The sequence below is a fragment of the Lepidochelys olivacea genome (assembly GCF_965140295.1).
Source record: "Lepidochelys olivacea isolate rLepOli2 genome assembly, chromosome: 7".
Taxonomy (NCBI): domain Eukaryota; kingdom Metazoa; phylum Chordata; order Testudines; family Cheloniidae; genus Lepidochelys; species Lepidochelys olivacea.
In genome coordinates this window covers 39,936,065-39,959,949 of record NC_140417.1, presented here as the reverse complement: position 1 = coordinate 39,959,949, position 23,885 = coordinate 39,936,065, and the positions used below count along the sequence as shown (strand labels likewise).

The 23,885-nt window shown below is 41.6% G+C and overlaps 1 protein-coding gene across 8 annotated transcripts in view; it reads left to right on the top strand.

Annotated features, from left to right (window-relative positions):
* SLC6A1 (solute carrier family 6 member 1) overlaps window positions 1-23,885 on the top strand; it is a 107,644-nt gene that overhangs the window by 26,685 nt on the left and 57,074 nt on the right. For 5 of the 8 annotated variants that reach the window (XM_084632906.1, XM_084632904.1, XM_084632903.1 and 2 more), the window contains one exon: window positions 2,222-2,288. The exons of the other annotated variants lie outside the window; for them this stretch is intronic. The gene's annotated coding sequence lies outside the window, so the exon portion shown is untranslated. The remainder of the gene's footprint in view (window positions 1-2,221; window positions 2,289-23,885) is intronic. 8 annotated transcript variants of the gene reach the window in all.

Sequence of the window (23,885 nt, the reverse complement as noted above, 5' to 3'; positions counted from 1 at the left end):
GGATGAGCCCCTCGCCTCATAATCTTCTATACTAACCAGTAGTCTTAGGCTGATACTGCGGGGAGTCAACCTAGACCTTGTTAAAGTGTGTAGCAGATTCTGCTCTTGCACATACTCTGGTAACAGGGCATTTGATTTTTTGGGGGGCTGGGTGGGAAATACACATATGCCAGTGCACCTGTTAATGGCCCTTGGGCCCTTTAAACTGGGAGCTGTAGTCGTAGGTCGATCACATGCGCCTAATCACATACACTGCAGGAAACTAGATACAAGGTTTTCTGCTTCTGAGGCAGTGGTAGCAGAGGTCCCTAGTCGGCGATGTGTAGTGTGGGTCTCTCCTCTTCCAGCTAGTGGAAGCTTGGAAAACCATAGGTGGTTATTTTCCATTTATTTGCTCTTATTATGGAACTCCTGTGTTGGAAAATAAAGCCACTGTGGAGGAAAGGGTCTTGAGCTGGGAGCTTTGTTCTACTTTTCTAACTGGTGATTTTGCCCACTGGCTTACAACCTTTTTAGGGACCAGGAAGCATTTGGGCAGAATATCTCCAACCACTTGCACCAGTGCATGTCCCACACCTCTCCCCAAGATGGCACTGGTTACTAAAGCCTAAGGTGCACTAAAGAAATTCCCAGAGAGAGTGTCAGGTTAAAACACACAGATGTGAACAACAGATTCACTTAGCCATGGCCAGATTATATCCATGGGAGAGGGTTTGGGGGGCTCAAACTCCATAACACACATCATAGTTCCCTTGAAATCCCTTCAGGTGAGAGGGACTATTGAGAATGCAAAAGAAACAGGGTGTACGGCTTCCCCACACCATATATCATGGGAATCCACTGGGAGGAGAATCCTCATCCCCACTTGGCCTCCTCTGGCCACTGCTCTCTCCTGACACCTTATACCTGAGCAAAGTTCCCTTCAGAATGGGGAAAATGTAAGTTAGGTCTTGAATTACTACTTGTTCAGCCAGTAGTGAAGTAGGCATAGATAACTACTGTGCTAGCCATTGCCTGGAGACACCGGGGGAAGGGCACAAAACTGCTGACAGTGGCTTCTTCCCTTGTCATTCTAGGACTGTTAAAACTACTTAAGTAAGGATAAAAAGAACAGGAGAACTTGTGGCACCTTAGAGACTAACAAATTTATACCTTTAGTCCTTTTGGTATGATGTCCGTCTGTTTGCATTTGGAAAGGAAGATGATGTTTGTCTGTATCTGTACAAGTATTTTCATGAAGTTGATGGATTTCCATTCCATACAGCTAAATTCAGTGCCTTGCAGAATGACACGTTTCCGAGTAGCAGCCATGTTAGTCTGTATCCACAAGGTGCCACAAGTACTCCTGTTCTTTTTGCGGATACAGACTAACATGGCGGCTACTCTGAAACCTGTCATTAAGTAAAGATGTAAGGGCTATTGTGAGGTAGAGAGAAGGAGAGAGCATGCAGTGAGCCTGGCCCTTGTCCCTTCTCCTCAGGATACATCAGCACTGTTTTGCTACACTCCATTCAGAGAAGTGGAGGGCAGCATGAGCCCCTCTGTTACAAGTAATGCCTGAGCTGATTTTATTATTTGCCTGCTTTTCCATGTTTATTTATTGACAAATAAAATATGCAGAATTTTGCAGAATTTTTAAATATCATGTGCACAATTTTTTATTTTTGTGTGTGCAGAATTCCGTCAGGAGTACATTACTTGTTTACATTTTTAATGGATTTAAATAAGTAGATCTATCACGGAAACATTTCCTTTGGTCTTAGGTTTTATAAAAACTTGTTCTGATCAGTCAGTGTCCGTTCCAAGTCAATCTTGCAACGTGCTGAGTGCCCTCAATGGAATTTGTGGATGCACTGCCCTTAATAGGATCAGGCCCTTAATTTGCACAATTAATTTTAATGGATGGTAGTGAATCTTCGCTGGTTCTGTTATACTGATTGATGGCTTTAGTCAGATGATAAATTAGGGAAGGAAAGAACAGTCATATAAGATGTGTAACATGCACTGCACACAAAGTAGCTGATACGCATTAGCCAAGCAAATCTGCTTGTTTTCTCCATTTATATTTTTTACCATGTATAGCCATTTGGGACCACTTTTATATAATGCTTTCTATGCATTAATTCAAGGGTATCTTTATCTCAGGCTTAATGTTTGCTGTCTTGGGAAGGCACTGCCTCGTAAAAGCTAATGTATCTTTCCTGCTTGCAATATTTTACAGTGTGATAAGAGCTTCCCTCTGAAGAGAAGACACAGGAAATCAATCACAACCAAACAGATGTTCAGAGGTAGAATTTTTACTTGGGTGTGGGGAAGGATATATTTCAGAAAGTAAATCACTGGTGAAAAAGTAAATACAGATAAATAGGTATCAATGTAACATTCTTAATTCTGTAGCTTGGATCAACCTTGAGATTGGAATGAGGAAAAGACCAAAGAAAATGAAAGGAAGAAATGGATTCCTTTTTATCTTTTATGTCCTATATTCACAGGGATGCGCAGGTGCAGCAATTGCTTTTAAAACGTTAATTGTTTGGCAAGGAGCCAAGCTTCCCAGTGGCATAAGCAGGTGTAATTCCATTGGTATCTGTGGTTTTGAGTCTCTTCATTGAAATCAAAGGAGTTGCATCTGCTCATGCCACCAATGAACATGGGCCCAGCACTTTAGTGTGGGACATTGTCATCTTGGGACAAGTATTAGGCTTAAAAATCCTTTCCCTTCCAGCATTAATTTCACTTCCAAAGAAGAAATCATATTTCCTTCAGATGGCTTGGGCTGGAGGATTTGCAGGAGCAATACTGGGATTCAGAATAGGTCACTTTATAAATTACAGACTCACTGGACTAAATTTTTCCCTTGGTTAGGCCATGCAAGGCATCCAGAATCATTGGTTAGGCCATCAGTATGAATTGAGGATGTGGATATATAACTGAGAGCAGAATCCAGGCTTCCTGAGTCTAGGTTATCACTTTCTCTATTAAGTGGAACATTTCTAGTTTTGCTGTACGGGAGGAATTCACCTCTGCACTGGAATAATGGATGCAAAATGGCCCTAAAGAGGAATACTTCTGCCTGCTGTCTGGTTCTCTGCCCACATCTCATGCAGGGGGCATGCCAAGGATAGAAGGGAATAGAAGGTGGCATTTATAGGGCATTCCTATGCCCTGGCTATTATACAGCAACTCCAGGATCAGAGTTGCTAGCCACCTCCCCTCTGTTTCTGTGCTGGGTTGTACACTAACACATGAATTTAGGCTTCAGTGTATGTGTAATATATATGTGGGAGGGGTAAAATCTTGCTGGAAACCTTATGTCACGCGGTCTGGAGTGGCTCATGACCATGAGTGCCAACCTCAGGGCGGACGGTCAAGAAACACAGCATGAACCACAAACTGGTTGTGTGTTCTATACTTAGATTTCACCAACCAAGTAACAAATGTGAACTCCTAAAGCACCATAGCAGCCTTAATAGGAAGCCACAGACATTTCCCTGGGGTACTCTGATCTATCATGCCACCCAGGCAAGCCTGCCTCTGTGATAGATGGTTCCTCACACCAAAAATGACAATATTATTCAGGTTACTCCCAGTCCCAAAGGACCAGTTACTTACCCCAGGTCAATTGTACTCTGATCTCAGACCAAAGACAGCACTTGTAACCAGCCCTGTGACAAACTAACTAAAGGTTTATTAACTAGGAAAAAGAAATGAGAAGTTATTTGCATGGTTAAAGCAAGTAAACATACACAGAAGTGAGTTACAATCTTACGTTCAAAAGGTAATAGAAGCTTCTATAATAAGCAAGTTTTATGTCCTTTATGGCTAACTCAAGCCAAGCAGCTTGGGAATCTCTTGTTTATGTTTAGGAATCTTTGCTCCTCAGAGTGCAGACAGCATAAAGATAACAATTTCCCCTTAACAGACATTTTTGTTCCCTTCCCTCAGCATTCAAGCTGTGAGGGGACATGGGCTTGCGCACTTACTTTCTTCAGGAGTGTGGGAGAAGCAATCAGAAAAGTCTTTTGTCCACAATGGCTGATCTGATGTCTGTAGAGCTTCTTTTGTTGGGGAGGAGACAACACCTCTTGTAAACTAGCATCTCACACTTGGTAATGCTTTTCCCCTGACTATGGGGAATTTACACTCTTAGCAAATATTTTTATAGTTACAGAGCAAACATTTAAACACTACTTTATAACCCAGGATACAGATATTATAAGTAGGATTAATATATGCAGCATCCTATAAGCGTTCCATAAAGTCTACACATTAAATATGTTCTTATAACTCTAATATCTATTTCACCAATACTAACACATGTGAACTAGAGTGGTTTCCAGCTATGCATTGGTCAGTGTTCAGTAAGGCCCAGGGCCTTGGCATGAGCTGGCACTTGGACTGCCAGGATCATAGCTTAATACTGAATGTCATGGCTTTTGTTGGTTTAAAAACCTATTGAATTAAGATTCTTGAGTAGGTCCAGTGGGTTTACCTTAATTGTGGAAACCAGGAAACTTAAGCACTATGGTGGTTCTGACATTGCCTTGCTGTGTGTCTTTGGTCAGATCACTTAAAATCTGTTTCTCATTTTTCCAATTATATAGACAGAATAATGCTATCTTGCTTGCGTCACTGTGTTGTTATAAGGCTTAATTAAATACCCACAATATGTGAGTCAATTATGTTCACTATATTACAGTTTTGTTCTCATAATTTTTATAAAACAAACAAAATTTACTGACCCATGAAGATGTGCATGTGCATATACTGAGTTTCTATGTCATCATATTTCTGTAATCTTTATCCTTCCTCAACTCATCGCTACACCCCTGTTCCCCTCACTAGCATCCCATCTAATGCTCAGAGTGTAAGTTCTTTGGGGCTGGAACATAAGCTATCCTCTTTCTGCCCTCACACTCATAAAAATTCAATTGAGGCATGCCAAGTAGGGCCACCTGTCCTAGTTGTATCTGGGTGCTGGGATTTTGTCAGGAAATGTTATCACTGATCTGCTTATTGCTACCATAATGTGATCGATATGGCAATTTCCTGCAGTATCATTGAAAGATCGTATTTTGTTAAGTTTATGTATTATTGTGGGCTAGGATTGTAGGCAATCTTTCGGTGGGGTGGGGACAGGAGACTAATGTTAGAACTGGGATTTCAAAAGACTATATTGAAAATGTGCCAGACAAGATGGATTTGGGGGACAATAAATGTTAAATGGATTTCCAGAAGATTCCCTAGGGAGTGGTTAATGAAAATTCCTCACCTCTGGTTATGTGAAAACCCAGCCTTTTGAAGCTATGCCTTGGGGAGATGGTCATTGTCTGCTGGTTACCTGCAGAAGGCCAAGATCAAAGGCCCAAGCTGATTAAAGAAATGACTGATCTGCTCAGCCTGTGTTCTCATTCTGGATCTAAGACAGATGGACTTGTAACCACAGGGATAAAACAAGTTTTGAATGACTAACACCTACCAGAGCCCTAGGCTAGAGTTAGGGTGACCTTTAGTGAGCTTTATAGCATGTGTGTAGGAATTTGTATTGTTTTAATATGTTTCTCTGTAATGCTTAAGAATAAATGTGCTTGTTTAGAAGAAACTTGTGGTTATGTGTAATTGCAGGCAGTACACTGGTCCTAGGCTTCAAAGAGCTAACAAAGTGCAGGTACTGGCCTGTTTAGGCAGTCTGGCTTGCTGGGGATATCAGAGCGTAAATCCAGGGAGCTGAGCAGCCTTAAGATCCTGGTCAGAAGGGAGTGACATTGATCTCTGTCCAGGAGAGGTGACATCTGGGAGCTGGAATTCTTTAAGTGAGTGTTAGTGGACCACGGAAGGTGAAAACATGTGCAATTAACATGAAACTGTGACATAAATGTTGTCACTGACTACTCATTGTTACTGTAACACCTCAGAACTTTGTGCAACTTACTATGAAGGTAACCAGAACACTGCTCCTTCTAGTCTCTGTCTCTTCCTTTAAATTGATTTCTGGTTTCTGAATATGTATGATTCTGCTAGAGATCTTCTATAATATCACCCTTTAAACACCCCCCACTACACACACACAGAAATTAAGCAATTTCTTGATTTTGCCAGGCTCCTGGGCTAATCTAGTTCCCTCCATTAGAGAGAAGGGAGAAATCTGAAGGTTAAGGGTTCTGATTCAGTCTAGGTCCATTTATTGCACAGCATGTGTGCTTTTCCTTTTTCATATATATTTCTTTTTTGTAGTGCAGCTATGGTTAAAATATGGGTAGAAAAGCAACTGATTTAAAAAGGATCTTTTCTTACTGACCAGATCAGCTTCCCATGGGAATTCTGAACCATGCCTGCTTGCTTTACCTGAAGAAGAGCTCTGTGTAGCTCAAAAGCTTGTCTCTTTCACCAACCAAAGTTGGTCCAATAAAAGATATTACCTCACCCATCTTGTCCTGCTAATATCCTGGGACCTACACAGCTACAACAACATTGCTTGCTTTATTGACTATTTTACTCCTGTTTTCACTACAGAGCTAATATAAATGTGGGAGAGTGAGCTGGATTATTTTTTGATTGGAACATCATTTGCAGAATCATTAACTAACCCAGCTTCAAACCTATGACTTTCATGGTTTCAGTGCCATTATTACACATAAGGTGGTTTGTCATGTCAAAGTATTGGAAGATGCACAGCAGCGTCATAGCAGAAAGTTGGGAAAAATCAGAATCATAGCCGAACAAAACAAATCACAGGGCATTAAAAATATATATTATTACAGTATTTGTATCTTATAAATAAGACCAACAAAGGGTGGTGGGAAGCAATGATTGCCTTTGTGTTTATACAGTGCCTAGTACAGTGGGGTCCTGGTCTATGGCTGAGGATCCTAGGGGTTACAGTACCAGAAATAATAAAGACGAATTATTATCCCCATTTTACAAATGGCAACTCAGATACAGAAATGGTGACCTGCCCAGAAAGCAAGTCTCTGCTTGGAGGCCTGTGACAGGGAGATCTGTTGAACCAAGATGTTTTGAGACACTGTCCAGTGCCTTAATCACCAGAGCAGCCATCTGGTGTCTGGGCCCATTCAGTAAAGTAAAACCTGAAGCATTTACTGAACTTTAAGAATGTGCTTAAATCCTATTGGTTTAAATCAAAGCTGACTTTAAGTCAAAGACTAATTGAATTTAATTAACTTAAAGAAGTGCTTAGCCACTTTCCTGAATTAGGGCTTAAGTATTTTGCTGCATCAGAAACAAAATTGTGTTTCAGAATTAATAAAAATTAGCACAAACCTTCATTCATATTGGGAAAATCCATACTTCACATAGACTATGGAATGCTCTGCTGAAGCTTTGCAGACTGGTAGGACTTGGGAAGACAGCATTGTATCACTTACACTTGATTCATGTTTGAAAGATTGTCTAAATAGCCGTATAGGCTGGAAACTTTTTTTTTTAAGTGAGCTAATGCAGTTCTACACACTATGGAACATCCATCAATCTGCTTTTAAATTGCAAAAATCACAAAAGTCCATGACAAATGCAGACAGTATAACAGATTCCTAGCCTTGATGAGGATACGTGAGCCAGAATGAACACAGCTTTGTTTTCAGATCCCAGGATGCATTTGCAAGGCTGATGGTATGAAAACCATTCTTTTTTACTGGTAAACTGAGCAAAGGCAAATCAGGCACAATGAAAATGGAATTCCAGATGCCATTTTTAGAGTCACTTTTCAAAGCATAAATGCATCCCTCATTTCCAAGCTGCATGGAGTTAGTGGGTAGTGAGACAAATGCAGAATGATTTTGTCATCTGCAAAACATTTTCTAGTTGTCTTTGTAGTCGTCGATCCTTATTTCTCTTGTTTGTTTCTTTGCAAAATAAGCTGCTTTGTAATGAAGCAGAACTAAGCAGCCTGATCTCTGGTGTAGTTCAATATTTTGCTTTTCCTTTGCCCCCAAATGTGGTGACCCACTTCCCAATAGAACCAGAAAACAAAAGAAAAGAAAAAATAAATTCTTACCTGGTTTGGAACAATTACCTCTCTTTGGAATTATTTCTTGTAATAAAATATGTTTATTGTCGTGGACTTCTATAGTAACTAAATATTCTACACCCTTGTGAGAGAGGGAGATAAGGATGATTTTATGCAGCACTGAAAGCCAATTGTAATGTACTACTGACATGCCCTGAAGGTTCCTGATCAAGGTTTTGGGGGGAAAGTGTGGCTGTAGAGAATTCATCCCATGATTTCTACTAGACCCAGCCAGCTGATGCCAGAAAAGAGTTTAGTAAGAGCTTTGTGAATACCTATGTAGTGTAGACATGAGCAATAAAGCTCATAGTTATGTTACTCAATATTAAGTCTCAGTGCTTTGATTTAGGAGCTTCCAGTAATCAGGATACAACAGCAGTCATATCTTGAGATTACAACAGCTGCTTAACAGCACAGGGTAAATTTAAGTAGACAGAATATAATTACCTGAGTTGGAATTAACCAGGGGTCTGGGGTTAACTCTAGAAAAATGCCAAGGGATCTTTTATGGCCACAGATTATTCTGATGTTACTTTTGGATCTCATCCAAAAGATGGACTTTTTGTGAGGAATATGGTCATAGAAAGAATCCACCCAGCGTATAAAGCAGTATCTATGTGTAATAATGCGTGTGCAGGAATTCCTAGGGAGAAATATATTAGACAGTTTGGCTTTGAAGCAGTTTGGATAAATTATGTCTGAAAATCAAAAGAGTTGATCAACAATGAGGCTATGTAATGAGTACTTTATGTTGTCCCAGAGGTTCTAATATCAAGCAAGCAGTCCTGTGTGCCACTGCCAAGTAGCTGAAATTATACTAAAATCATAAATGAGGCATTGCACATTTTCTATCCAAACACACACATTCTTAACCTCAGGCTCTTGTGAGATACCTTAGGCCTCCCTCCAAAAAATATCAGGACTTCAGGGATGCAAATAGAAACAGTGACATTGAATAGAATGGGAGCAATAGAGAGATGAGTCCTGTTCATGTAGGCTATGAAGAGGAGACTCCCCCTGCTGTTCAGAGTAATATAGTAAGGAAGCACATTGTTCTTGATTGTTTATATAATACAGTGGGACACAAGTGGGAGCTTTGAGTGAGGCTCAGAGATCTCAGGGGAGGAGGAACAGCGAGAGAAATGGGGTGAGAGACGGTGATGGGGACTCTAAGAGGAAGAGAGGGAGTGGGGAAGGGAGCAGAGCTAGCTGTGAAGTTGCTGCAGGGGAAACAGGCCATCTGCCCCTGAAGATGTGGAGAAAAAAAGAACTTTGGTTCCCAACAGGCAGTGAATATTCAAATTTATGTAAATAAGCAATTGCACTTATGTAAATTTGACCTGCAGGCTTTTACGGGCCCAATGTGGGCAGGCCTGGCCAAATCCCAGAAGACATTTTGACTGTAAAATCCATCCAGATGGGATTTTAAATGCTAAATTTCATAATTATCTCTCCTTTACATCCCATCTGACACTATTCTAGCATTCTGGCTAGTATTCTAGACTATTGTCAAATTAAGAAGTATTCATCCTTGGCACACAGATATTTCACTTCTCCCAGGATAATATTTCAGCATGATGAAAGAATATTGCCGTAGTATAATTTTCCTTTGTTGTTTTGTGTTAGCAAAAAGCCTGCAAACTCAAAGATGTGCTGCACTTATTAGGGTGGCAGCCAGAATCCTGTTGTACGGCCAATCCACACACACACACACACACACACCTCCCCCCCGCCCCCGGCCTTGTACTTCAAAACCAAAAATTCCTTATGGTATCAGGATTTGAAAACTGAATGATATTCACTTGCATGGGCGGGCGGGCAGGCAAGCTAAGGAGTCAGCTGTGTGGTCTTGACACTTGAAGACTTCCACCAACCCCTAAAGCTGATTCCCCTTTGACACCTGCTCATGGGCATTTGGCTCCTCCCCTAAATCCTCTTATATCCTGCCATCTTCTCTACACCCTCTGTCCCTGCTGTCCACAACACTTCCACTGCCTCCCACCTCAGTCCATCCGGCCGCAGAGATGTCAAGGTTTGCAGAGCTGCATGTGTGACACCCCTTGTTCTTGAGAGTCCAGTGGGGATGAGGGCAGGCATGATGGGCTGGGAGAGGAGGGCAAATGTGTGAATGTTGAGAGATGCATCTGATTCTGCTGCCTTCTCCTGCTCCCTCCTTGACACACCCAGATGCCTCATCTCCTTCTCCCTGGAACCTCCCTTCCCCAATAGGGAACAAGGGCTGACTAGCAGAATTGAGATCAGGAAGGAGTTGGGGCTGCAGGGAGGAGGGGAGTTCAAGTAGTGTAAACTGAAAGAGTTGTACTGCAGCTGGACTTCTGGCATAGCATAGGGGTTCCCTCTTCCTCATAGACCAGGCTGCAGCCCTCAAGTACAGCCTTGTTCCTAGGCAAGGGAGATCCTGCTGCAGTCTCTAATCCTCTCTGGCTCTCAACATTCCCCTCCAGAAAGACATAGGAAGCCTGGGTGGGCTGGAGAAGGCAGGGAAACTCTCTCCTGGAGTCCCCCACTGAGGCTCTGTTGCTTGGCTGTAATTTGGAGCCTGGACAGAGATGCTTATTCAGTGCCTGGCCAGGGGCTGGGAAGGCAGCTCAGAGCTAAGTTGATGGAGTGCTTAAAAGTTTAAATGCATAAGGACTTAATTGTCCTGAGCTGGTGTCCCAGTCACTAGCTAGCTACAGAGGTAGCCGTTCTGCTTGGCTGTCCAAAAATCCTTTAACTCCCCCTACAAAACTATCCTTCACGAGCCCCTCTGCTTCATTATGCCCCCCCAAAAAACTCCCACTCCTCCTATAATACCTCCTCCTCTATCATATATCCTGGCACACTCCTGTTTGGCCCCAGTATACTGTGTAATAGCCCTCCTGCACTGTGTCCTTATAGAACTGTTCCTCCTCTAGCTGCCAGAATGTTTCCTCGTCCCCCATAACACGCTCATTCCTCTTCCTGTCCCCAACCCCTTGGCTCCTCTGAACTTCCAACATGTCCTCAGAAATAAACACCTTCTTCCAACCCCCACCTCAGTACTCCTCTCCTCCTGTGCCCCCAAGACCTCCGCAACAACCCGTCCCACCAGGATTCACCAGAATGTTGCTTATGAATGTGATGATGTCTTACTGTTGCTGGGGAATTCTGTGTGGATGCACCACATTCGTCCCACTCTCTTTGTTCCTCCTTCCCCCTCTTCTGAGCAAGATTTACTCTCGCCTACTGTTGGGGAGAGGAGTTTGAGAAACTTGCTCTCTCAAATCGGAGCTTTAAGGTTTATGATTCCCCAAGCTTTTCTCCGCAGCCATGATGGCTAGAAACTTACCTTTCCCCCCCGCTGAATGTCATCACAGGAGCTGAAGTTTTAAGAAAAACACGAAATATCATGAGAGTTGTCAACTATTCTTGGGGATTCGTTCTGTCATCATTGTTCTGTTTGCACTACCTGAGATTCTAAAAGTGCCAATCAGATCTGTGGACTCCAAACAAGCTATGTGAATGGGACTGTAATGCTTAGCAGCCTTTCTGTAGGTGATTAAAATCAGGAGAGCTGCTGCCCACATTGCAGCTCTGTCTAAAGGTTTGCTGGCAGGTACATATGATATACGGTATATATAAAATGGTGGGGTCTAAATTAGCTGTTACCACTCAAGAAAGAGATCTTGGAGTCATTGTGGATAGTTCTCTGAAAACATCCACTCAATGTGCAGCGGCAGACAAAAAAGCTAACAGAACGTTGGGAATCATTAAGAAAGGGATAGATGATAATACAGACAATATCGTATTGCCGCTATATAAATCCATGGTATGCCCACATCTTGAACACTGCATGCAGTTGTGGTCGCCACATCTCAAAAAAGATGTATTGGAATTGGAAAAGGTTCAGAAAAGGGCAACAAAAACTATTAGGGGTATAGAACAGTTGCCATATGAGGAGAGATTAATAAGACTGGGACTTTTTAGCTTGGTAAAGAGACCACTAAGGGGAGATATGATTGAGGTCTATAAAATCATGACTGATGTGAAGAAAGTAAATAAGGAAGTGTTTTTACTCCTCATAACATAAGAACTAGAGGTCACCAAATGAAATTAATAGGCATCAGGTTTAAAACAAACAAAAGGAAGTATTTCTTCACACAATGCACAGTCAACCTGTGGAACTGTTTGCCACAGGATGATGTGAAGGCCAAGACTATAACAGGGTTCAAAAAAGAACTAGATAAATTCATGGACGATAGGCTGTTAGCCAGGATGGATGGGGTGGTGTCCCTATCCTCTGTTTGCCAGAAGCTGGGAATGGGCGACAGAGAATGGATCACTTGATGATTACTGTTCCGTTCATTGCCTCTGGGACAGCTGGCATTGGCCACTATTGGAAGACAGGATATTGGGCTAGATGGACCTTTGGTCTGACACAGTATGGCTGTTCTTATGTTCTTGTGTCACCAGCTGGAATATGGCATCATGGAACTGAATAGGTTGTGATGTCCTATCCATTGCTTTACTGTTAGTGATTTTTAGTTTAAATTTTGTTCACATTTACAGTATTCACTCATGCGATCATAGATTAATCCTTCTATATTTTTATTTTAAATTAAAATTCACATTTTAATGCTAAATTAGAAAATAAGAACAGTTAAACCGCATGAAGAGGCATTATCTAGAAAAGTGCTATCACCATATCCATAAGGGTTAGCTATTGGAATGATCCACTTAATACTAAATTAGAATTAATCTGTATACCCTTTAAGAGTCATAAAGGCACAAACAAAAACCTTGCAGTGGTGATTTTGGGTCCAACTTTAAAGGTATTTAAATGCTAAAGATGCAGATAAATGCCTAGTGGGATTTTCAAAAGCACCAACTCATTATGAGTTAAGTATTCCAGAGAGGTCCCACTGGTGGGAGGTAGCTGCTTACATGCTTTTGAAAAATTGCACAAGGCACCTATTTGCATCTTTAAGTGCCTAAAAACTTTTAAAAATCTGGTCTTACCCCTTAAGGTTACTGCTACTTTTGCTTAACTTCATCCTTCCAATTCAGAGTTCCTGAGGGCTGCCATAATCCCAGTTGTTCCAATAAAGAGATAATCTTCTTTGTCATGATTATTTTAGCAGTACTAAGCAAGCATAGGAAACAGTGGGAGTACATTGGGTTTCAGGAACATAGACACTTTGGGGTTTAGTTACTCATTTTTTTACATAATAGCCATTTGAAATTGCGTTGTCTGTGGGAGACCTTTTCAAGTACTGAAGTTCCCTATTAAGGTATAACAGTGATGTTTGTGATCTGTAGTATACTGTCTTGCAGAGAGTCAGTGAGACAAAGCTCAGGAATGGAAGTTCTGTGCAGAAGATTTTAAATGAGGCTGGGAATCTGTTCTTCTAACTTCTTCGTGATGAATGGTCTTCATTTATCCTGGAAAGAAGAGTATTCAAGGGAAACTGCACTCCATAGTTGAAAGAAGTAATGGTTATGAACTGCCATTTAATCAGGGAGGCTAATTAAGTTTTAGCTCTAAATGTTTCCATGGGAGAGCTGCTGCATATGGTTCGCTGTAGTTGGAACTGCAATTGCAGGCAATTATGTAGCCCTTCATTGGGCAAAAACTGAAAGCTCATAAAAAGAGGGATGTTCAAGTTGTTTGGCTTTCACAGAGATCTTGAATTCTTCAGAATTATCCCAAGTCTAAAGATCAGATCCCTGAGCTAGTTCCCTACAAATGAAATGAGCCATTGACAAAACATATTAATTTGGCAGGAAAAGATGAATAATCTCAAAGGTTGTAGAGTGTACATCATAAATGACATTTTTATACCTTTTTAATAACATCAGACTTAATAGCACATAATAAATACACATGCAACTTGTACACAGATAGAAAACCAGCCCTTTAACAGAATTATTGTTTAATCTTCCAGCAACACAACACGTGTAATTTTATAAAGCAATAGGAAGAGGTAAGGTACTTGAACACAATTATACACTAGCTCATCAGATGCAAGCAAAGGGCCCAGTTCTGTAGTCCTTAGGCAAAACTTCCAATAGAATCAATCAAGAAGTTTTACTTGAAGGTAGGCAGACCCACATTGCCTAGTGAATAGAGTGCTGGCCTGAGACTCAAAAGAACTGGGTTCCGTTCTTGGCTTTGCCACTAGCCTGCTGGGTGAACTATTACTAGTAGCATTTTGTCATGAGTCACTCTTGCAGAAGGATTCAATTAACAATGTGTTTGAATGTCTCCAAATCAAGCTGTGATTGGCCAGGAGGAGGGCAGGAGAAATAGCTGCAACCACAGGTTAAATAACTTTGAGGTGCTGGAGGGAGGCTGAGGAATAATATTTCTCATCTAATATCCACAGGCAGCTAAGAATACAAATGTGGTTGCCTGGCAAGAAAATGTGGTTGTCCCACTTTCCAGACTGTGATCTCATTTTCTCAAGTAAATTAAAATGGAATATTGTTGCTTTCATGGTTGCCTGAGGACGTTTATTTCTCGGCATTCCATTTGTTCTGTTACAGATTATTGTGCCAGTGTTTCTCAGTTGTATTCTCTTCTTTTCAGTACGTCCATCGCCCATTTAGTTTAATATAAATGACAATGCCACTAATGCCACCAGTCGGAGAGGGTGAGTCAGAATCGAGACTGTCATAACTTATTTCAGATGTAAGCGAAAATTCTAATACCTGAGCAACATTATGGATAATGGCCGTCTGGTCGGAAGCCTCAGTCTAATCCTACAAAGCAGCACTAGAGCAATCGTCAATTAAGTGCTGCCTGCTGTTGCTGCTGGTTCCTAAGGGACTGTGTTCCCAAACATGTCCTTGGTCACATTTCAAGGCGCTAATTAAGGATGGAAAGCATCTGCATTTGGACCACTCATATACCTCTTCACCAGCTCCTGGAGTGTGCTTTGCTATATAAATTGGCATGGGCTTGTTTTGATTAAGATCCACTTGGTACCACTGCAGTGCTAAGGATAACGAGAATAGTATTTCCACCATGAGCAACATACCCTGAAAGGCAGATGCACTGGTGGTTAAGGGTGGGATTTTCAAAAGTGCCTATGTGATTTGGGAGCACAAGTCCCACTGAAAGTCACCTAAGCTCTCCTGCAAATTCCACCCACATTTGTAGTCTCATTTGTTGTGGATTTCATGATACTTAAGAGTAATTTTAGAGGTAACCACTGACAGGTATTGATCCTTCTGGAAAAGGGCTAAGTAGGTTCTGCTGATTCAGAGGTGGGTGGTTTATAGCCCCACCTAGATGTAAGGGAAATTGGAGCAGCTATCTAAAGAAAGAGCATCTAGGGTGTGGGCTGAGTGGTTCTCAAGAACCCTCTGCTTGGGGAGATGATAGGAGATGTATTTTGTTATTGTTAATTTAATTGTTATTAAAGTCACGCTCTCGGAAGGGGATCAGCTTTTGACTCTACACATGTGCAGACTTCCCCATCATTTGATTTCATCAGACTTCATTTGATTCAGGATGATGGATATATTTATTTATTTTTAATCCAGAAAACCCAACTGGGTGCCCTGTGTTCCAGATATTTTTCAAATATTTTTGAGTAGTTTTCATACACCTGCATTTAAAATGGTTAGCTTGCCAATCAAGGACAAATTAGCAAATTAAACTTCCTGGCCCTTGGCAAACACAGCTAACCTTGCAACTACAAGGTTGTTAAAAAGTAGCAAAGAAGAGGCCATCTCTTTCCCAAAATGAAATCAAACTGTGTTATGCAACAACTGCAAGTGAGGATTTGTCTACACAGCAAAGTTTTACCAGTTATACCAATATAGTAATACCGAGATAACTCTTTGCAAGTTACAGGCTAAAGTCAGTGGGGATGCATGGACATGAGAGGTTATTTTGTGGGCTAGCTTAAAGCAACCAACATTAGCTAAACTATAAGGGACTCTTAGGCCAGGTCTATGCTAGAAAAGGTTTGCTGGCATGGCTATGCTGACACACTCTTTGTGTCAATGACGCTTGTACTGCCAAAAATGTGATTTTTGCCAGCATAGTTTATACAGTAAACTATACCATCAAAAGCACTTTATGCTATGTGTCTACACTAGAGCTTTTTCCAGTATAGAAGTGACAAAAATTACACCCCTAACGAATGTTGATATACCAGCAAAAGTTTTTCATGTAGGCTTGGCCTTATACTAGAATCAAAATGCGCCAAAAGGGATTATACCAATATAACTATGTTGGTTCAACTTAATACCCTGGATTATACAAAAAAACCTTTTCCATGTAGAAAAGGCCAAACAAAGCCTTCTCCCTCTTGCTTCAAACCATCTACTTTGGCCTGTAAATTGCAAATATTACTCTGCCTCTTAAAAATCAAAATGTTTCTTGGAGCATCTGCTTACCTTACTGGCAAAAAATACTGCCTTTGAATGGACAGACCTGAGATCAGAGCACAGATGGATAGTGCATTGAAACTGAAGCTTTGTAGTGCACTTCTCCCCAGTCCCACCATCTTCTCCAAGCCATTGTTTATGTAGCTGACCTCAGTCAGACCTAGGCCCTTCCCCTTGTCCTGCCCCTTCCCATCTGAATCGCATTTCCATTCCAGTGCTGTGCTCAGGCCTTCTCCACTTACCACTGAGACCACTCAAGCTGCTATGATTGTCATTCAGTTAACCTTGTTGGCCTGGGCTGGTGAACAGGAAACCTGACACTTCACTTGCCCAGATAGTACATCTAGTTTTCCTAGGGTTATGAGCCTTTGACTTTGACCCCCATAGACTGTTTGTGGGCCTAAATTATCTTCCCCCAAAGTGGGCATTGGGTCTACATGGTACTGAGCAGCATCACCAGCTTGGGGTTTGGGGACTGTGCTCAGCAAGTGTGGGATTAGTTTTGGGGATGCAGCCTCTAGCTGCACTTGTATGGCTGCTGCAGAGGCTACCAGGATGCAAACAAGTGTTGCTTATTCAAGTTAAATTGACAAAATGTGGCTGATTGAGTTGCCGCATTCAAGCCATCAGCTCAGAACTGTTGTGTTCTCATGGATGTGTCAGTGCTCACTGGATAAAGTCCTTATCTTTGTTTCTTTGTTGCTACCAGTTTCATTGATGGTTTAGAAGGAAAAGTGGGAGTTGGAGTTATTGGACTTTATGGCCATATCTGTTTGCCATGTGTGATGATATTAATTCTTGTATTTGCACAGAGGTATTTTATAAAGGAATGTATAAAATAAATAAAATTAAATATATAAAATAACTTTTCATTCATACCCTCATACGATGGAAAACTTTTACCTGCTAGCTACAGAATAGTAAATGAAGTGGTTTTATTTTATTTTGCAAATATTGTAGATTACTGCTTTTTATTCTAAGTAGTATGTCAGCAATTCTTTGTTCTTTTTACTAAAGGAGTCACCACACTCTTTGCTTAATGAAAATGACAAATTACTTTGGGGGGTGGGGAGTATTTGATGTCCCAACTAACAAAAACTTTGCTGAGGCTACTGTACAGCTATGAAACTGATATCGATGGCAGGTTTGCCCAAATAATAACTGAGCAACACCTCGAGGAATTGACCTGAGATAGATAATCTCCTTTAAGAGATATAATACAGACTGTACTGCCACCCAATAAAATACTCAGTAATGTAATGTCACTTTGGAGTGACAGTGGTGTAACTGAGAGTAGAATTTGGCCCATAATTTCTTTCACAAGAAGTATGCTGCCGGCTTTTAATAACTGAGAAGAGGAGAAACACATACCTTGCTTTGTCCGTAGAGTAATGAAATTCAGGCACCACTCAAAGAAAAAGATGACCACTTTTCACCTATTGACCACTTTCAAAATTTGTAAACTTATCTTGAGCTTCTACTTTCTGAAGCAAGAAGAAAGTAAATTGTTCAGTTTATCTCTTACTTCCAGAACAAGCTTACTGATTGTTTGTCCTTATCACTTCAAGCCAGAAAGTTTTATAGATTTCTAGACACTTCAGTAGCACGTAGTTTTAAATTCATGATTTGACAGGGGATGGGGAATTTCTTGCTCCCAGTTAAACTGCTTTCATTTCAAAACGAAATCCCATTTAAAGCTGGAGGTCTGGATTGAAGCCTGAGGATCAAAGAAAATAAAATAGAAAGAAATTTGACTTTAACTTGAAGTAGTAGCTGAAAAGGTAACCATCAAAATTTATTTTGTTTGAGGGCATATCCCTTCTGGTTTCTCCAAAAGAAGCCATATGTGGTAATATGTGCCTATAACCTGCTTTTTATATGGAATATAAAACATAATGACGTGGATGAAGCATGAGAGCATAATGCAAAGGCTTGGTCTTCGTAATGTTCAGCAAATAGGGCTATTTAAAATGATAAGCTGAGATCTAAAATTTATACATGCCAAATAACACATTAGAAGCATTTGGAACAAACTACTTTAACAGCAGCTGGTGTCAGTTGATAGACTAGGAAATAGAGATTATCATCAACCAAGCCTACCCCACCCCCTCCTTTCTAAATGCTGTCAGCTTCAGGGAAGTTTTGATCTGTCAGCTTCAAGGAAGTTTCGATCTGCATCCATATGACATATAAAATTAGAAAAGGAGTCTTTTTAATCTATGTCATTTCTCAAACTCGAAGCCCAGCCCTTACCTCAACTCCCACTAAAGCCAATGGAAGCCTGGCTTGAAAAAAGGATTATAGGACCAAGCCCCAAAGCTGTTGAGAACTACCACTTCCTGTCCAGGAAAATTCATTCCTCCCATAGGGGCTGACCCAGTGCACACTGAATTCAGTGGGAGTTGAGGGAACACAGATTTTTGCAGAACTGGGCCTGTAAGCCTCCATTCCAGTGCATCCCTGTTTATGAATCATTGCAATTGATTTTTACGTTGTAGTTAGTAGTAGCTGTAGAAGTGAGTCAAATGGAAACCAAAATGACTTGACAGTATGCTATCATTATTTCAGCTGTTCTGGATTTCTTCTAAGTGGTGGTTTAAATGAAAGGGGAAAACGTCAGATAATCACATCTCAGTAAAGAATGGATGGAAGGTCAGAAACAGACTCTCACAATTGCATGAAAGATAAATTACAGGCAGCTAAAACACATTAATGTTTCAACATTTATATAGACTGTTTCTTATTTATATTGGTAGCACCCAAAGTCTCCAGTCAAGAATGGGGGGGGTTCCTGTGTGCTAGGCACTGTATAAGTAGAGAGGAGGACGTTGCCTTTGTGCCCACAAGCTTAGAGCCTAAAAAGGTACAAGGGAGAAGTTTGAGTAAGAAGTGGAAGGGGCAGAACACCCTGTAGGATGATAGAGATGTATGAGATGCATTTGCACTTTGATCTCTCCATTGAGTTCATGGTGGAATGTGGGCAGTCTTTAAAAAGTCTCATCTTACGCAGGGGCTAGGTTCTAAAGTCATTGTGTAATGCTAAAATCATGTATAGTCAAAATTACACTTGAAAATCCCTTAAATCGCCCATAAAGTACAGTATACTGTACATGGTTTTGTGTATACAACCCTGTACAGTAAAACGTATAAATGTATAATGTATACAATAATATACAGTATATAATAAAGAGTACATATGCAAAATATAATTTTACAGTATTGTATTTTTAATTACAGGGGGGTAATTACAGGGTGTCGTCAGGGCTTGATGTCGATCCAGGAGACGGAGGTGACGGAGAGCTTGGGTGATGGAGAGCGAGTCGTAGACGAAGTGGTTGTTTCTGGTTCAGCTTGAGAAGTTGATTGCGTAGGCTCATCTGCTACTGGTTGTTTTTCCTTGAAAAACATGGTGATCGGCAACTGTTGCTGTTGGCTCCTGAGCTGCTCAAACACTTCTTGATATGGTCTCAAATCGTCCGTAATACTACGTGTGATTTTGAGGCTTCGTTCCATAGGGGGATCGTATTCAGAAATTAAATCATTCTTCATTGGCAGATGCAGCTTCACCAGTAGTCTGCACATTTTTGAGGTTGAAGCGGTTCCTAACACTGTTAAGCCAACCTTGGCTGGCTTTGAATTCCTTCTCATCAGAAGGCTGTCCCTCTTCAGTGGGAGGTTTGAACAGCGCGTAGAGGCTCAGAGCCTTTTCCCACAACGTGTTGCCATCGATAGGCATATGTTTACGGTTCATGTCTTCCAGCCATAAGTTTAATGCCTTTTCAGTCTTCACTAAAGTCTTATCACGCACTTGCCTCATCACCTTCGCAGTTATTGGAGCACTTGATGCCACGGCTTGATGAATTTCTCTCTCTTGAATCTTGATGGCACAGATGCTAGATTCATTGCGGCCATATTTACGTTCCACGTTGGAGACCGACATACCATCTCTCAGTAAGTCCAACACAGCCACTTTTTCCTCCAGCGTTGGAACAGATCGCTGTTTCTTTGGTTGAGCACCAGATGAAGTAGTTGGCTTGCGTTTAGAGGCCATGTTGAACACAAAATACGTCTCTTTAAACACTAGAATTACACTCAGCACAGTGAGATGCTCACACTATGAGAGGCACGCAGGAACTGAGACCGACTGAGGGAACAGCAGATTCATGTTTTCTATCTCGCGCTCACTCTGGGGCATACGCTCATTGAGTGGAATGGTGGATGGAATAGCCCACACTATTTACGGGTATCTTGTTATTTTTCTTTTTTTTTTGTGCCGGGCGCATGTAGTTGAATTCACGTAAGTTAAATGCGTATATGATGTGACTCACCTGTACCCATTTTCATGGTACATAATCTCCATTTCATCACCACTTTTGTTGTCTGCCGTCTGCTGGCAGATGTGAAAACCACATAGAAATAGACTGGTTTGAATTATTACTGTGCCCAAATCATAGAATCATAGAATCATAGAATATCAGGGTTGGAAGGGACCCCAGAAGGTCATCTAGTCCAACCCCCTGCTCAAAGCAGGACCAATTCCCAGTTAAATCATCGCAGCCAGGGCTTTGTCAAGCCTGACCTTAAAAACCTCTAAGGAAGGAGATTCGACCACCTCCCTAGGTAACGCATTCCAGTGTTTCACCACCCTCTTAGTGAAAAAGTTTTTCCTAATATCCAATCTAAACCTCCCCCACTGCAACTTGAGACCATTACTCCTCGTTCTGTCATCTGCTACCATTGAGAACAGTCTAGAGCCATCCTCTTTGGAACCCCCTTTCAGGTAGTTGAAAGCAGCTATCAAATCCCCCCTCATTCTTCTCTTCTGCAGGCTAAACAATCCCAGCTCCCTCAGCCTCTCCTCATAACTCATGTGTTCCAGTCCCCTAATCATTTTTGTTGCCCTTCGCTGGACTCTCTCCAATTTATCCACATCCTTCTTGAAGTGTGGGGCCCAAAACTGGACACAGTACTCCAGATGAGGCCTCACCAATGTCGAATAGAGGGGAACGATCACGTCCCTCGATCTGCTCGCTATGCCCCTACTTATACATCCCAAAATGCCATTGGCCTTCTTGGCAACAAGGGCACACTGTTGACTCATATCCAGCTTCTCGTCCACTGTCACCCCTAGGTCCTTTTCCGCAGAACTGCTGCCTAGCCATTCGGTCCCTAGTCTGTAGCTGTGCATTGGGTTCTTCCGTCCTAAGTGCAGGACCCTGCACTTATCCTTATTGAACCTCATCAGATTCCTTTTGGCCCAATCTTCCAATTGGTCTAGGTCCTTCTGTATCCTATCCCTCCCCTCCAGCGTATCTACCACTCCTCCCAGTTTAGTATCATCCGCAAATTTGCTGAGAGTGCAATCCACACCATCCTCCAGATCATTTATGAAGATATTGAATAAAACCGGCCCCAGGACCGACCCTTGGGGCACTCCACTTGATACCGGCTGCCAACTAGACATGGAGCCATTGATCACTACCCGTTGAGCCCGACAATCTAGCCAGCTTTCTACCCACCTTATAGTGCATTCATCCAGCCCATACTTCCTTAACTTGCTGACAAGAATACTGTGGGAGACCGTGTCAAAAGCTTTGCTAAAGTCAAGAAACAATACATCCACTGCTTTCCCTTCATCCACAGAACCAGTAATCTCATCATAAAAGGCGATTAGATTAGTCAGGCATGACCTTCCCTTGGTGAATCCATGCTGGCTGTTCCTGATCACTTTCCTCTCATGCAAGTGCTTCAGGATTGATTCTTTGAGGACCTGCTCCATGATTTTTCCAGGGACTGAGGTGAGGCTGACTGGCCTGTAGTTCCCAGGATCTTCCTTCTTCCCTTTTTTAAAGATTGGCACTACATTAGCCTTTTTCCAGTCATCCGGAACTTCCCCGGTTCGCCACAAGTTTTCAAAGATAATGGCCAGTGGCTCTGCAATCACAGCCGCCAATTCCTTCAGCACTCTCGGATGCAACTCGTCCGGCCCCATGGACTTGTGCACGTCCAGCTTTTCTAAATAGTCCCTAACCGCCTCTATCTCCACAGAGGGCTGGCCATCTCTTCCGCATTTTGTGATGCCCAGCGCAGCAGTCTGGGAGCTGACCTTGTTAGTGAAAACAGAGGCAAAAAAAGCATTGAGTACATTAGCTTTTTCCCAATAGGCCACAAGGTTCTTCCACTTGTCTGTTCCTAGGGTTGCCATTCTTTTCACCCAGCAGTGGGCGGCACCTAATGAGATGGACCCTGTTCTTGCAAGGAGCCCTGCATGAGCAGACTCCTGCACCCAGATGGAGCCCCACAGAACTCATTGCAGGACCAGGGCCACAAACTTGAAAAACCACATTCAATCCTACCAGCTATATCACTTAATATTAAGGAACAAAATTATGTTTCTGGGTATTGAATGCACAATTTGCACCCCACTGAATCAGGAAAGCCCTTTTTAATAAAAACATGCAAAGAACAAAATCAAACCAAAATGCAAGTACAAAACCATTGTACCAAATGCACAGTTTGATAGCTGTAAACCTTGAACTTTCTGCTCCTGTCCAGTCCTTTTGATTTTTGTCTTCATTCTTCACATGCTGTCTCTTTTTTATATTATAAAATCACTCATGGCCCAAATCTTCAGTTGGTGTAATTTGATGTAGCTCAGTTGAAATTCACGGAGCTACTCCAGTTTTACCTGCTGAGCATACGACCCTCTAGCCTTAACAGCACTGGTCCAGCAAAACACTCAAGCACATGCTTAACTTTTGACTTAGTGTCACTACTCCTATACTTACATACTTTGCTGGATCAGGGCCTTTATCAAATAACCTAAAATAGATGTGCATAGCTGGTTGCTCGCTGACTAAGCAATGCGTTCATTTTCATGTTCCTTTACATGTGTATTGTGGGGTAAAAGTTAGATATGTTTGTGTTAATTTCTTCCACAAACCAGTCATGTTCAGTATGGGGCCTCTGGTGTGGGGAAACTCTGGTCATCTGTGCTTGAGAGTTCAAATGTTAGCCAAGAAAATGTGCACGGATATGTTTATCAGGGTAAGTAATTATGTAAATTCTAATGTTAGATTCTGAGAGAGACCAAGTGACCTCTGTGAAGCTCGAAAGCTTGTCTCTTTGACCGACAGACATTGGTACAAGAAAAGATATTACCTCACCCCCCTTTTATCTCTCTAATATCTGGGACCAGCATGGCTACAACCACATTGTAAACAATTTTAGATCCTGTCAACTAAGAGACAGTGAATTTACTTGAAGGCAGTTTTATTTTGAACAAGTGCATGTTCAGTAACAGTTAGCAGTGTGTTACTGGCAAAATATTTTCTGCAAGGAAAATGACCTTATTCCATATACTGCTCAGCATGGATTTCCTGCAATCTATCTATTGTATTGTATAGACTCCATTACCACAGTATCTGAGCACAGGAGACTTTAATATATTTATCCTAACACCTCCATGAGGTAGGGC